Source organism: Passer domesticus, chromosome Z (assembly GCF_036417665.1).
Source record: "Passer domesticus isolate bPasDom1 chromosome Z, bPasDom1.hap1, whole genome shotgun sequence".
Taxonomy (NCBI): Eukaryota; Metazoa; Chordata; class Aves; order Passeriformes; family Passeridae; genus Passer; species Passer domesticus.
Genome location: NC_087512.1, coordinates 71,391,817 through 71,407,521, shown reverse-complemented (window position 1 = coordinate 71,407,521; position 15,705 = coordinate 71,391,817). Strand labels below are relative to the sequence as shown.

General features: G+C 33.2%; 1 long non-coding RNA gene across 1 annotated transcript in view; it reads right to left on the bottom strand.

The window, feature by feature from the left end:
• Positions 1 to 1,371: 1,371 nt before the first annotated feature.
• The window catches only part of LOC135290237 (uncharacterized), a 31,223-nt gene continuing 16,889 nt past the window's right edge, over positions 1,372 to 15,705 (bottom strand). The window contains exons 2-3 of the long non-coding RNA XR_010352974.1: positions 6,536 to 6,618; positions 1,372 to 1,728 (exon numbers count right to left, since the gene is read on the bottom strand). This is a non-coding gene — a long non-coding RNA (uncharacterized LOC135290237). The remainder of the gene's footprint in view (positions 1,729 to 6,535; positions 6,619 to 15,705) is intronic.

Here is a 15,705-nt window from a genome sequence, read left to right as displayed (position 1 = left end):
TATCAAAATGTAGTGATAGACTGCATTATTACATCTTTGGATAATTTCTGCATGTCATAAAATTAATGGTTGACTAGGCAAGAATCTGATTTCCTTGGAGAATGGCTATAAATATATGTAAAGAAAAATTTTAGAAATTGAGAACACAGAGAGACACTTAATGTACACTAGTGAAAACTATCATAGGTGGATAGATACTAATCTTTATGCTTCACTTAAATTAAGAGGAACCTAATTAATAGTTATTTCATATCCTTAATACTGAAAATCTGTTTTATGAACACTGAAACTGATGGAGTAGAGTCATAAAATTGACATTTAAACTAAAAATGCCACACTGTCTTGTCTCTGATGAATACGAGAAAGACAGGAAAAGAAAAAAAATATTGAGAATGTTGATGATGTTTTTAATTCAATTTTACTTTTGGAAGAATGGATAATGCTAATTACCTGAGCTAGTCCTTATACGGAAAGAGTACATACTGATGATCCTACTGTGGACTTGGAGACCAATATTTCCCAATCACTGACCAGTTAAAGCTTCTTGGTACTGTACTGAATGAGATGGGGAAGAGGATAGCATCTGCTATTCTGAACATAAAATTCCATATTAACAATCTACAATACAGGTTATGTACAATATAGAATACATGTATCAACTACTGCCTAACAACAGAATTTTGAAGTTTTTTTTCCTCTCCCGCCAAAAAGTCTAAACCAGGAAAAAGGATCAGCAGAGACATATTGCTTGTTCTTTCACTTGCTAATTTTCTAGCATTTTATTTATCAAAGAGGATTCAAGTCAATACACATACTAAAAACACAGAACCAAGTAATTTTTAATATATATTAATCCTACATGTTAGGTAAGAAGATCTTTTTGGAAGCACTAATTTGGCTTTTACTCTTAGATGCCAGTGTATAAGTTTAATCACTTCATAGATTAAATTAAGTCTTAGATCATTATATGATCTGCAATCTGTGTAACATCATGGCATGAACTAGTAGCTGACTACTCTGGAGGACGGTGCAGGCATTCAGATAGATTTGCAGGTCCTCTCTCTGAACTCTTCTACATGCTGAAAATGCCCACAGCATACATAGTGTCACTTCCTCTGGTTCGCAGGAGTTGTGCAGAAATTCAGAGAGAGAATGAAAGTACCAGTGGAAAGATAGAGAAGCAAGGAGGTGAGGGGGTGCAAGCTGTTTTTCTTTCTCTTTTCTATTTTTCTCCTTTTTCTTTTTCTTTTTCTTTTTCTTTTTCTTTTTCTTTTTCTTTTTCTTTTTCTTTTTCTTTTTCTTTTTCTTTTTCTTTTTCTTTTTCTTTTTCTTTTTCTTTTTCCTCTTTTTCTTTTTCTTTTTCCTCTTTTTCTTTTCCTTTTGCATTATTACTAATGAATAAACAGAACAGGTTTATTTACAAATGCTGAGGGTAGTTATTTTCCATGAGCATAATAATTATTAGTAGTAGCAGTAGGTCTAATCCATAGCCACTCTTTCTGTGTAACTCCAAACAGAGAGTAAGCCTTAAAATCTTCCTGTCCCTGGAAGTGTTTAAGGAAGTACCGGGTGTGGCACTGAGTGCCCCAGACTTATTGAGGTGCAGGTGTTCAGTCATAATCTGGATTTGAGGTCTTTTCCAACCTAATTGATTCTGTGATTCTGTGATTCTGTGATTCTCTGATTCTGTAGGATGTTATTCACTTCTCATCTACTATACAGCTGAAGCTAGAACAGCAAGCACAGAAACATTTTCAGAATTGGAGACAAATAAATAGAAATAGAAATAGAAATAAATAGAAATAGAAATAGAAATAGAAATAGAAATAGAAATAGAAATAGAAATAGAAATAGAAATAGAAATAGAAATAGAAATAGAAATAGAAATAGAAATAGAAATAGAAATAGAAATAGAAATAGAAATAGAAATAAATAGAAATAGAAATAAATATAAATATAATTTTGCAGGAGATAGACATGGCTGAATGAGTACTGGTTTATAGACTTCATTTAGTTTTATTTTGCTCATATTAGTAAGGTGCACAGGCAAGTTAAAGTAATTTAAATGTTTAGATATCATGGTGAAAGCTAGGAGACCAAAAAATAGGCTTCAATAAACCTGACAGTTCAGTAGATTTGAGATGGGGCAGAGAACTGTGAAATTATATTGCACCAATTTTGTGTTCCAAGTTGTAGAAATTTAATAGGCTATTAAATGTCATAAATTTGTCAATATAACTTTAATTAATATTTGAGTAGCACAGCTATCTTAAAGAAAAAAACAATGCTTTTGAGACTAACAGCTACTGTGAATGGCAGATCAATACTTGATTATGGCCAGTAAGTCTAAAGAGAAACATGTCAGATGGTAGGTGGTTTTAAATGTGTTTTCTGACATTGTCAAAGTAAAGGGCTACTGCTGTGGCACTGGGCTTCCCTCACTCTTCCATTCATATCCACCTGTCTGCTCCTTCCTACACTACAATTTCCTAGCCTCATTTTATCAGTCCACCTTCCATATATATGTATCTACTTGCTTTTTACATGTTCATCTGTGAATAAAATTAGGGGGAAAAATGTGATAAAGGTGAAAAATTCACTGCCAGTGATCTACAACAGACACCTGCTATGAAAAGTGTTTGATTGACTTGAGTCTTGAACTATTCTCCCTTGTGAATATTGTAAGCCATTATATTTATTTTAAAAATTGACAAAATGCAGATGTAACTCCTATTCATAAATACAATTGATCATTAACTTCAAAATTTTAGGCAAGTGAAGAATAGAAAATTCAAAAATTACAATAAAAATGCAAAAAGCACAACTGTTTTCACACAGTACACAGTACTGATACAAAATTTTCTTCAACAAAATGCCTTTGAGGTGAAAAAAAAAAAATCCAAATAAGGATTTATATGTCCAATAAGACAAGCAACCACAATGGAAGTTAAGGAAGAAAAAAGTCTTTCTGCTAATAAATCTGGAACTGGCCACTCTAAGAGATGATATCAGACAAGTAAATCCTGAATTACATGATATGGCTCATCTCTTACTATTCTCTGAACTGCCATAAAGGCACAGGTATTCTGTCAGCAGGTTGTCATCTCTGTTGTTGCTGAACAGCTTCTGCTCCTTGTAAAGTGATCCAGCAGGATCTGGAATGCCCAGCACTCTTAGGATTGAGTGATTATTAACACATAGAAACCAGAAATGGTGTTAAAAGTGTTATAATGAAGATCTTTCAGATGCATTGTGGAGGCCAGAAAATATCGTGCTTGTGATTACAAAACCACCTTGTAGCCATCATGCTACAACCTGTCCTGCTTGACTCCTGTTAGAAACGCTGATAGCTTGATAGCAAGTCTGGAAGGAGATGAAGCTGATAGCTGTCATATCAGAATTTTTCACCTCAGTGCATAGAATGGCACAGAATGGTGAAAAAGTCTGGGCATTTATCTGGGATATGGAAAACTCATTACCCACTTCTGCTGTCCAGAGTAGGTATTGGTTCCAGTTTTACCAATCCTTTGCAGAGTTTCACAACCACGCACGCAGAAAGTTATTCCTGTTTTTCTGTTCTCTCGTTCACTGAACGGTTAATTTTATTTTCCAGTTCGTCAGGTGATATTATGAAAAGATGATCTGAAGACTAATATTCCAAAATTAAATGGACTCCTGAATTTGAACCCTAAATTATACTTTGTTAGGTCCCAAGGAATGATCAAGGGAGGAGGAATTTTCCCCTAATTTTTAACTTTTTTGTAATTAAGAAAGTTCTCTTCATATTTCTATTTTATCTTCCAGCAGATAGGTCTTTTAAGTTATATGAAACCATGGTCTCTATTACCAAGGCATTTTGGTTTTTTACCTTGATGCTTCATGTACAATATTTTTGGGGGAGGAGAGTTCTTCTTTTTTTCTTTCTCCTTCACTGTTTTTAAATGTTTGGTTTTTTGGTCTCCAAATGACAAGACAATGTCAGGTGAATTTTAAAGATGTTAGAAATCACATTTTCTTCCTAATTTATTTAATGAAAAATCTGACTTCACATGGTGGAATAGCTGTGTTAGTTTCTGTTTTACCTAGCAGTCCAATGAAGAAGGTAATTCATACAAATAATTTACTGTTTAAAACTTTTGAATAAAACATGTTAACCTTGTCATACTAAGTGACAGATAGAAATGTCACCATTGTTTGCCTTGGACAAATAATCCATGTACTTTATGTATAATTCATCTGATCTTTAAGAATGTTTCACAATATTGAATTTAGATACATTTCAATACTATGGCGCATCAAACCCCTTTATCAATTTACATCTGCACCTCATCAATTTAAGTCTGTGTCTATCACTCTATCTCCATGCTAACCCTCATAGGTTTGGAGGTTTGGTTTGGTTTTTTTTGGATTGCAGAGACACTGACATTCCTTAAGTTGTACCATCCTGTATGTTTCTTGTGCCTTTCTTGCTATCACTCTGAACTTGAGAACCTACAACAAACCAAGGCTGTACATCCATCATGTGGCATTAGCTGCCAGGACACCTATCTAGAAGTTTTCTGTCTCAGAGGCATCAGATGCTAAAAAGGGATTGAAACACCAGTATAGATATGACTTAACTCTCAAGGCCAAAATAGGATTCCAATCCGCTCCTAAAGCTTCTTGCACATCAAACTTGAAAAAAACCCAAATCTGAAAACAAAATCTCTTGATTTGTAGAGGGAGGGAAAGATGTTCCATAGTGAAATTCACATATGCACACAGATACATACACACAGATGCTTGCAGAATGCTGCTGGCACTCTGAAAAAGGAAAACATGTTGGCCTAGTAGACTTTAAGACATCATTTTTGTACTCTCCATTTTGCATCAGCCTAGAGCTCTGATATGGCAGGATCAGAATAAAAGGGTTATGGATGGACATTTCTAAAGTAGAGGATTTTTTCTTTTCCTTGAGACACCTAGTTTCTGTTAAGTAAGGAGGCTGAAGGTTTTATGCTACAAGAAAAGTTAATCATATATAGGTTCTCTTTTGCCAGTGCTTAACAAGTTTGCACAATGAATATAGCAATCCACAGGTATGCACAAGCATGGTATGTGGTATGGAATCTTTGTTGTGATAAAAAAATTGTTGTCTCTAAAATAATTTTTCCCTGAGTAGCTATTGAACTTGACAAAAGCTTTCAACCTCATGATGTTTCTATTTTCCTGATGCCAGAACCAAAGTTACAAAAGAATACAAATCTGTAAAGAAGCACTGCCCAGTGTCCTCAGAGATTTCTATAGACATCTCCTGTATGAAGAAAATATAGTTCAAATGAACATATTAAAAGGGTTGTACCTCTAGAGTCTTTTAGGCAACAGGGATCTGGCATATGAATTAAGTTTTGGACTCCTACCACCAAACTTTTCAAAGTAGAATAAATTAAGCTGCATTTTACTAAAGTGCAATCTGCTTCTATGTAAAAGAAAGAAAGAAACTAAAAAAAATCAAAGCTTTACTGTTTGTGGGTTTTATTTTCCCCACTCACACACAAGAAAATTACTGTCTTCTTTCTGTGAAGATTTGCTTAGGTTTGGTTCTAATTTCATCTAGGAGTATCTGTGCACCAGAAAATCTCAGCAGTTCTTCATGCTTCCGAGAGTCAATAGCCCACTTTTTCCTCAGTCTTATCGTTATATATATACCAGTACTAGCAGATGATCAGAAATGGATGTTTACAAGTACAGATGAAGAAGCAATATCTATACTTACTATCACCATGAAAGGAAAACAAAGAAGCAAATAAAAATATTAAAAAAACCCACTTTTTGTTTTCTTTAATGAAACCTTATCAAACTAGTTAAGCAAGTGTTGCAACATGTCTAACAGAGTGACAATGAGGCAGAGATAACAGCAAGGATTATTCTCATATGCCTCTTCCCTGCACATTTTTTTCAATCTTCCATATAAGTGAATTTGAAACACAGATATGAGCTGTTGAAAGATTTCTTACACGTCTATTTTGACATGTCTAAGAATATCAAACAGTAAGAAGAGCATTTATAATTGGAAATCAAGGTCCTTGATGTATCAAGGACCTCAGAATTACATGTATTCCTTAACACAAAGTGGACAACAAAATAATCAAATTTGGTTCTGAAATCTTAAATATATAAAGATCAGCAAGATTTCATTCCTCTCTTCCTCTTTCAAAAAATTTGTTGTGATTTGCAGCCAGGATACATGGAGGCTGCCAGCAATCTTAATACCTCTGAATTATGCAGCTGGTGTTTGCTGATCTGGGCAAACTTAAAGCCAGAAGGTGAAGGTGAAGAAGACATATTGTTTCTGAATAAAAATTTAGATGTAAGTCTGTCTGGGTCATCTGCAAGCATATAAACAGGGATGGAAAATGTTTCCTACATTTCACACAAAATTTGTTCTTGAGTGATACTGGATTTCCATCACCCCCTGGGATTTAAAAATTCTTAATTAAAGACTCTATAGTTAGTCCAGAACAAAAATGAATTATTCCAGTTAAGATCATCTTACCTGTCTGAACATAAGCATATGAAATAATGTAACTCTGAGGTGAGTGAACCACTCTATATTCTTACTTAGCAGTCACACCCAAGCTGAAAGATAAAGAAATAGTCAAAAATGCAGCAAATTCTGTGACACGAAGTGGTTGTCTTTATTCTACAACAAAGAACTAAGATTCAGAAAACTTAATCAGACAGCTTTATTAATTTTTTCTCATTAATTTCTATGTCTTTCCTGTCATAAAGTACCTCACATGCTGGACTGCTTTATCTTGTCAGTGGTAATACATTTTTACACAGTAAATCAATAGCAGATAAAAAATTTCAGCTCAATAAAAAATGCCAAAACCATTGTCAACATGTGTCTCCAGAAGAGGTGTTTTCAATGGGACAGTTTTTCTTTATAAAGAGATCATACCATGGTTCTCTGTCAGGAGAAATCTCAGACATTCAACAGCTTTCCTTTAGCAATTTTGTAGGGAAAGCAAACAATATGGGTAACAATGTATTAATAAATTTTGATTGGAACCTCAAGATGTAATTATTATTCCTTGAAACTAGAGTGACATTCCTACATTAGTTGCCATTATTTTACCTTCAAAAATAAAAGATCAAAACAGATGGAATTTTTGAAAATTAATTTAAATTGTTTAGGTATTAAGTTCCTCCTAATAACATACTGTAATCACTGCATCCATGAAATTTAACTCTGCCTCTACAGAAGCATCACATAAAACTTTTACTTATAGACATTTTGCCTCTATAATATCAATAAAAAAACCACCAATGGGTGTCTGAATCAAATTTAATAATTGGAAAATACTAACTCAAATGCAATTGAGTTTTCACTTTGAGTTTTCAGTATGAGTTTTATGAAAGGCTATTATGTAGAACCTAGTATTTCAGTTGATTTTCTTGAAATTTTTATCAAAACTTCTGCTGGGACTGACAGAAACAAATTTGAGAGTGGAAGACATTTTCTAAGTATAGTGTATAGTTAGCAATATATACAGGTATGGCTCAAGGAATAATTAAGGCCTTCATGTTCTCAGAAAATAATGCTGCCTTATATTAAAGAAAATAGCCTTCTTCTAGGGATTATTACTCATAACACTTTACCTTTACCATCTGCACCAATACAGAACAGATCTATGTATGTCCAAGTAAGAATGTACCTTCTGCTTTCTGAGTCATGGGAGAAAGAAATACTATTACACTGGTTTCTTGGGTTTTTTTGTCTTCTTTGTCTCGTTCACATTACTCAGCAGTTTCCTTAGATAAAAGCGCAAACTAATTTGTAAGAATTCTCTTCAAGAAATTAATGAGAAAGGCAAAGAGAAACCAGGAGAGAAAAATTAAGTTTCTGCATTCACTGTTTCAGAAAGAACAACTCCGTGACCCCAGAACTCTCTAGTCTGTCAGGGTGAATATGAGCAATTCATCTGATGAAACCACATTGTTTTCTCTTTCTCTTCCAGAGAAATTGGAAATTTGTATATAAAATGACTGCTGTAGACATAATTGAAAAGGAGAAAAAGGACCTGAAATATTTAAAACATGTAGCAAAGAATGATCTCAGAAATGAGTGCTAAGTCCTGAGTCTGATCCTGAGATGGTGGTCCTCAGCTAAGGCCATGCTTGATGTCAGAAGCATCCTAGAAAATTGAAAAAATGCTACTGTATAAAACATGGCTGACTGTTCACGTGTACACTTCCTTTAAAAATATAGACATTTTTACTGAGAGGCAATTCCATTTTTATTACTTATATAAATATTAATTCCTTTTTCTCCAAGAGTTGTCCAGGCTTTGAGCCTATTACCCAAATATCTATGTTTGGACATTCTTGGCAAGATTTAGCTTTTCATCTCAAGGCATTATCAAAATATTCAATCTAGTTTCTCAGTATGGGAGGGGAATAGGTCAGGGAGAACTACTGCCCTTTACTAGGTGAAATGATAACTCAAAATTCCTCACTGCAGTTATGTGATTCTCAGTCAGATTAATTTTTAATTCTTTAATTTTGTAAAGGGCAAATCTTTGAAGTATTTTTTGTCCATCTTCTACATTCTAAAAAATGCCATGATCATCAATCAAACAGCCATAATTACACAAGGGTATGACTTCTGCTCTTGGTTCAAATTCAAATAGCTCAGTGCTGAGTAAGTAATCATTCTATAAAGAATGGCTGATATGTACTCTTTCAGTAGCTCATTAAAATAGCAATAGTCATGATAAATTCTTTTAAAAGGAGCCATATAATTCACATATAAAAAGTATATACTTATGCAATACACCCCCAAATACAACAAAAAAAACAAATGCACAGACATATATCTTTTCAACATATGTAACATATGTTTTTAACAAATGTCATTAACAAGAGTCAATGAAGTTATTTCATCTCAATATAAATGTAACTACAGACAGAGTTTGGGCATGGGATTTAAAATGGGGAACGGTTTCTCATTCATTTCTTCATATCACCTCTAAAAAAATACTCATCACAGACAGAAGAGTGAAGGGCAGTCTATGAGGCTGTGGCTGCCTCTATGGGGAAGAATTACTTTATCCTGGTTTTGCAAGGGACCTCCTCAGAGCACTATGAAGGTATGAATTATGCTGTCTAAGAACATTGTTTTGGCCTTCCATGGAACTTCTTTCCTAAGTTTGCTAAGTGTTACAGTCCAGCTCAAATTTTAGTGTTTCTGACTCTTGTTACCTGTCATGCTGCTAGCCACCCTGCCCCAGACATCTATAGATTTTCCCAGCTAAATGTGGTTACAGTATCTAATTTAAAAATATGTGCAGGGGAAGAAATGTCATTTACAGAGTGTACTGCTTTGTCCTTCATAAAGAAGCACTAATAGTTACACACAAACACACACACTCAAACAGCTGGTCATCCTTTAACTGTTCTATAGCAGTTGCACCATTAGCAAGTACACAAAAATAATTAAAAATCTGCATATTTCAGTCATAAGGAAAAATTAGAAGTTCTCTTGTCAATCTTTCAAGGACTTACTGCAGAATTTCTAAATCCTCTGTACTCTGTTAGTGGTGTGTTTTAAAGTTCAAAGAATTCAAGAAAATTAACAGCCTGACATAAAGGAGCCATCAAGAGCAAAATACCAAATCAGGAAGTTATTTAATAGAATGCTAAATAGGCTTAAAATTATTTCTTGCACCTCTCCACAGTGATTACACAGTGGCCCTTCACATGTCACTTTTATAAGATGGCAAGCACATTCTACACAGCAAAGCTTATCTACAAAATTTTTTAAAGATCAACTTGATCAGTATTTTCAAAACTGGTATATTAAAGCTCTAAGATTTCATCCTTAAAATAATTTACTATTTTCTTTCCTTTATAACTCATGACACTCTTTTCATAACACTTAATTTTAAACATCTGTGTAGAAAACTGTATTAGATTAGCCTTTTATAAGCATGTTAGATGACATGGGGACCCAGAATTTTTAAACAAAATTGCACCAGAACTTTTAAGCTGTAGGCAGAAAGGAAAGTCCTGTGGGGAGTCTAAATCTTCAGATGGTTTCAGAAAATAAAATATTGAGATATTTGTTTACAAAGTTTTTTTTCTAAACCAATTTACACAGCTTATTTTAAGAATAAGGTTGTAGGGTTTTTTTTTTCTTTCTTTCTTTAAAGAATAGACAGGCTTTTTTCTTTATTTTAAAAATACTCTGGTTTTCTGGTCTACACACAGGCAAATAAATTGAATCCCTAACATCACCTTTACTGTATTGGGAAGGATCTACATTTGGACATTTATGAAATAAAATTAATTATTTGGTTTAGACCAAAAATAAATGTAACTTAGCTTGAACCAAAAAAAAAGTGTTCTCACACTGGCTTTATGTACCTAATCAGTGTTTAATTCAGAGATCAAAACTTCAAATAGTTAGTAGAAAAAGTAAATGTCATATCTCAAGGTGTTCTGAGGAGCTGCCTTCAGAGACCTCTGCAGAATGTACGTGTACTTCATACTGGTTTCAAGTGTTTTCACTTAGAAAAGAGAAAAGACTTTCTACAGCCACCATGAAATGCTAAAGAATTTTGAATCCATGGCATAAATGATAAAATTTGACTGAGCATGGAGAATTACCTTTCTGTTTTGTTATTGCTTGTATTGCATACTGAAGGGATTTGTATCCCTGCATCTCACTTGTAAGTCTTTCTGTAAAAGGCATCTTAATCATGCTTTTAGCTTGATGTTAAAAACTATTGATCCTCACATAAAGGATACACTGATGTATGAGTTCAGTATTGGAAATCAGGAATCTTAGTAGATTTTTTTTCATTGTGTACCTTTATAAAATATATTACTGATGGGGAAAAAGACTGAAATTAATAGAAAAAAAACACAAAAATTTAATTCATTTAAGAGTATGGTGAAAAGATATGAAGGAAATTTAGAATCAGTATCTACAATTCTAATAGAAATTATCTTTTTTGCATTATAAGAGTTGTAACAGGAAAGGAGAAACTTACAGATCCAATCTGATGGACTTTGTTTCACTTCAGTCCAGCTAAGCAAGCAATAAAGCTTGAGAACTTGAGTTTCAGGAAATTTTTTCAGTACATCCTGAATTACTTGCCTTCTCTAAAATTCATGGAAACGGGGCACTGGGGGAAGCCTTATAGGAAAAAAAAATTCTACACTTAAAAATAAAAATGTCTTTAATTTTAAGTATAGAGACTTCTCTAAACAAAAAGTAATGAGGAGTATACAAGCTAGATTAAACCTAAACAAATTGAATACTAAATAATGCTTGATTTTTGTCAAAATCCTTGGAAATAGCACAGCTACAGGTTCTTTTGTCTTCTGTAGTTTTTGAAACTGAAACTAGACCTGTTGTTTTTCTTAAATACCTTAAATAATCCATTCAATTCTATTCCTTACTTTTTCTCCTGATTCAGCGCTTATAAAAAACAAAGAAATAGTCTTTTATTTTTCTTAAATAATAATATAAAACTATTAATATATTCAGTTCTCAATCCATAATTCTTCATAAGGCTGAGATTTTCTTGGATGACATTTTTAAAATTTCCATTTATAAAGCTTACATGCTAGTTCTTTTATATTAAAAAGCCATCAAAGCACATAAAAATCAAAACAGTACCAGCATTTTGTTTTCTGCAAAATAATACTTACATGTAAAATGATTTCTTATCTGCTGAAATTTTTTTATTATATAATGCACACAGGAAAAAATGCACTCTTATCTCATAAAAGCAGCATTAACAGGAAAAAGAGACCTTGAAATTAAGTGCTAAATTTACCTAAGATTCTTCTTCTTGTCTTAAGTGCATCATTGGTGACAAATAAAATTATGTTATTGTCACAAAGGAGTAATGCAGAGGGTTTGCTTTGATTGAAAACTCTATTTAATTTACCACCTTATGAATTAATGTCGTGCAGTTTGGTATTGAATCTTAACCTAAAATCTGCAACATTCTTTACATTGTCTTTGAGCATGTATGGGTACTTTCTACTACCAGGTAGTCTTCAAAAGTTATGCCTATTGACATACTACTTGAAGTCTGAACAGGAGCACCAATATGCAAAAAATGTATAAGAATAAAACCTCACTCATGAGCCCCAACTTTGATGTTTGACTACTTATACCAATAGCCTTCTTCCCTGACATGAGATATATATATCACATACACTGTCTCCTTCAGGTCATAGTAGTCAAAGATCAGGAATTATACATTGTTTCTTCTCAAAGGAGACAGCGCTTAGGACAAATAGCAATAATTTAAATATACACTTAGGTCTGTAAAGGTTTGGAAACTGCAGTAAATCTGAGCTTACTTGAAGTCTAAGTTTCTATACTTTCCAGGGATAACGAGAAAACTATAAGGAAGTGAGCAAAACTTGAGTACAAATATTCCAAGGTTTTTTCTCTGTGCTATGTGTACCAAGATGTAAAAACACATACTTATACTGAGCTCTGAAACTTCATTCCTCAAAAATTTTTTATCTTAATTAAAAACCTTCATCAGTAATTATGTATATGAACAAAATATTCTTGTATAACACAGTCAACTCCCACTGTAAGATTTTCTCCTGAAGAAAACCTTCATTTATTTGTGAAGAAAAAATCAGAAGCAGGAAAAACAGACTTTGCAGATAGATCAGTTTCTTAGGGGCTTAATATAGTCCGAGGTACTTCCTGAAAATAGATTAATAACAGAAATAGCAGCTGATTGGACAATGTAATATATATGTGTGATTGTCTGCAGAATATAGTGGGACTCAAGTGACATTTTCAAAGCTCACATATGTTATGTAGAAGATTTTTGAACATTATGCATTTATTTGGGGTTTTTTTCCACACAAAGCCGCCAAGGAGCTCTTTTTTTAGCTTTTGTCTACACATACTTCTCATCTTCCCAGTAAATTTTCAGTGCCCTACAAAAATAAACTCTTCAACCCATTTAATATACACAAGTATCATGAACTGTAAGGAAAAAAAAAAGGCAACATTCTCGGATCTACAGTTTAGTAACATACATTATTACAGCAGGTAACATGAACAAGCACCAGAGCAAACATGAAAACTGACCCATTTGTTGCTGCCTTCTGATATGATATTACCACCTTGTACATCCTTTTTAACTCTCTGTCTTGTCCCTATGTCCTAACATACATGTTTGCCACTACTTAAGAATTTTCTAATTCATCCACTGACCTGACTTTTTTGTGTGATTCTGATTTAATTCAAAGCATTTCATTTTGGTCCAATGAGTGCTCTACAGAGTCAGGGGAAAGGACAAAGAGGTGATCAACAAAATAATAAAAACAAGGTTGGCAATTTTGAGCAGTTGAGAACTATGACCTCTGAATCCAGTCCCTACTCAACAAAAGCTTCCCTGGAAACTGAATAATATACAGAGTTGTCACATTTGCTCAATGTCCCCCAACACTTCTTTCAAAAGTAGGTTCCTCTTGCTTCTACAAAAATAAACAAGATAACTTTTTAGGACTGCTTGTCACAAAGATTCTATTCTCCAAAAATTAAGTTCAGAATTTAATTGATAATTCTGCCTTTCAGGGATTGTAAAATTAGAATTTTAGCCACAATGAAGTTAACCTTTTCATAAAATTCTGATTTACCACTGCAGTAAAATCTTCATGGTTAACAAGACCGTAAACCTTCCATGTCTAAGAATTTTTCTGCTGCCTATGGCTTTGTCAGCATTCCACCCAGGAGACTAATTCTTCCACATCCAGATTTATGTGACTGAAAGAAGATTCATAAGAGAGCACAAAAATGCTGCACAAAGCCCACTCTTTTTTTTATTACTTTTCATCTGCACACAGTTGATCAAACTCAAAAAAAAAAAAAAAGCAAAAAAAAAAACCAAAAACCACACACACAAAAAAAAAAAAAAATCACCAAAAAAAACCACCTAAAACATGAATTTAGACTCTTAAATGTAGGCCATAGAATTTAAGTTCTCAGTGAAAAAAATTGCTATTGCACTCAAAAAATAAAGTCCATGCTTGTAATAAACTAATTTTGCATTACAGGTTTGGGGTTTTTTTGGATAACTTACTTCTAAAAGCTGTGCAAAAATATTATACATAGCACTCTAGGCATGGATATGTAATTTTCTACCTACAAACACATACTTTGTATGTGTGAATATTGTATTTAGTATTAGTAATTGGAAACTGTTTAGAAAAATCATACAGGCCATCAAGTGCAATTTGTCTTATAAGTTCATTAGCATTGGACACTTAGAAGATAGAAAATTAGATGCATGAACAATCACAGGTTTACTAGTCCTAACTCCAGAAATTTTATTTTGAGTTCTTAAATAAGATCTGTTGTAGGACTAATCTAGTTCATTTTGTAATTAAATAAATGAGGTAATGTTCAAAATCAACATAATCAGGTTCAACCTTGTTAGATTAGTTTTTAGCTGCTATATATCTCTATCTCATTAATGCTAATGTGGTACCTGGAATGGAAAGAGTTTACAAAAATTTAAAATGTCACCATGACATTATATCTATCCTACTGCTTGGTGATGGTGTTGAATCTGGAAAACAACATTTTGAAAAAAGTTTCTCAATAATATCCCAGACTTGACACCTCACCTGCAAGGTACTGGAAACCACAAAAGTTATAACAGTGTGTTGGAAATTCACTTTTAACTGATAAACTTTTAGCTAATGATATTTCCATGAAGGTCAGCTGAATCACCAAAGCACAATCACTGTAATTCTGAGATGTCTGCTTGGCTCAGCAGTTTTATTACATAGATCAATTTTGCATTACCTCCTTCTGGCTGTGAGTGCCTGCAAGTGCTCATAGAGGGAGGTCATAAAACATTTATAGGCTTAAGAATGTAAATTGCAGGAAAGAGTGAATCCTTAATCTGTGGACAGACATTTGAAAGAGATTTTTCTGAGAAGTCTGTGGTAATCATTTGCCCCATTCCACACTGCATAAAATTTTAATTTTCATTTTCATTACAGATTTTATCTTTGATTAGTATTTGGGATTCTAAAATGTAACTTTAAATGATAATTTATTGTAAATTACATACACTGAGAATAATATGCAATAATTTCCTTATTAATAATACTCCATGTACCAAAAAAGGGTGGAAAAATGGACAAGGTTTCAGTTCTTCTCTAAGTGATAAAGCCAACAATCAATTAAAGAAGAAAAAGTACAAATATCAGACCGACAAAAGAGTGTACAGTAGAACTCTGCAACACAATGACTGGTGCATTTCAGATTAAACAGGAAGAAAATAATGGTTTCAGTTTTATGTCATGGTGCAAAGTTCATATTGATTATTAAAAATGCCCAACTTCTCTCTCTACATTCTGTCATTACAATAAGAAAATCTCTTTAGTTAAACATGCTATGATCATTGATCTCCCAATTAAGCAGTCCATTTGAGGCCTTTGACCTCACAGCACGATCACTCAATCCTTTCTGGATGTCTACAGTATAAAAATAGAACAAAGATTTCAAGTCCTGAAACTTACAGTAACTCAGTAATAAGAAAACCACAGAATTCTCACACTCTCGTTTATGGACAGATTATATGAATTGTGGAATGTTTTACTAATAAAATAAAAGGGATAAACTTGGCTGGATAGAGAGGATCATTCCTCCTGTCAATCTTT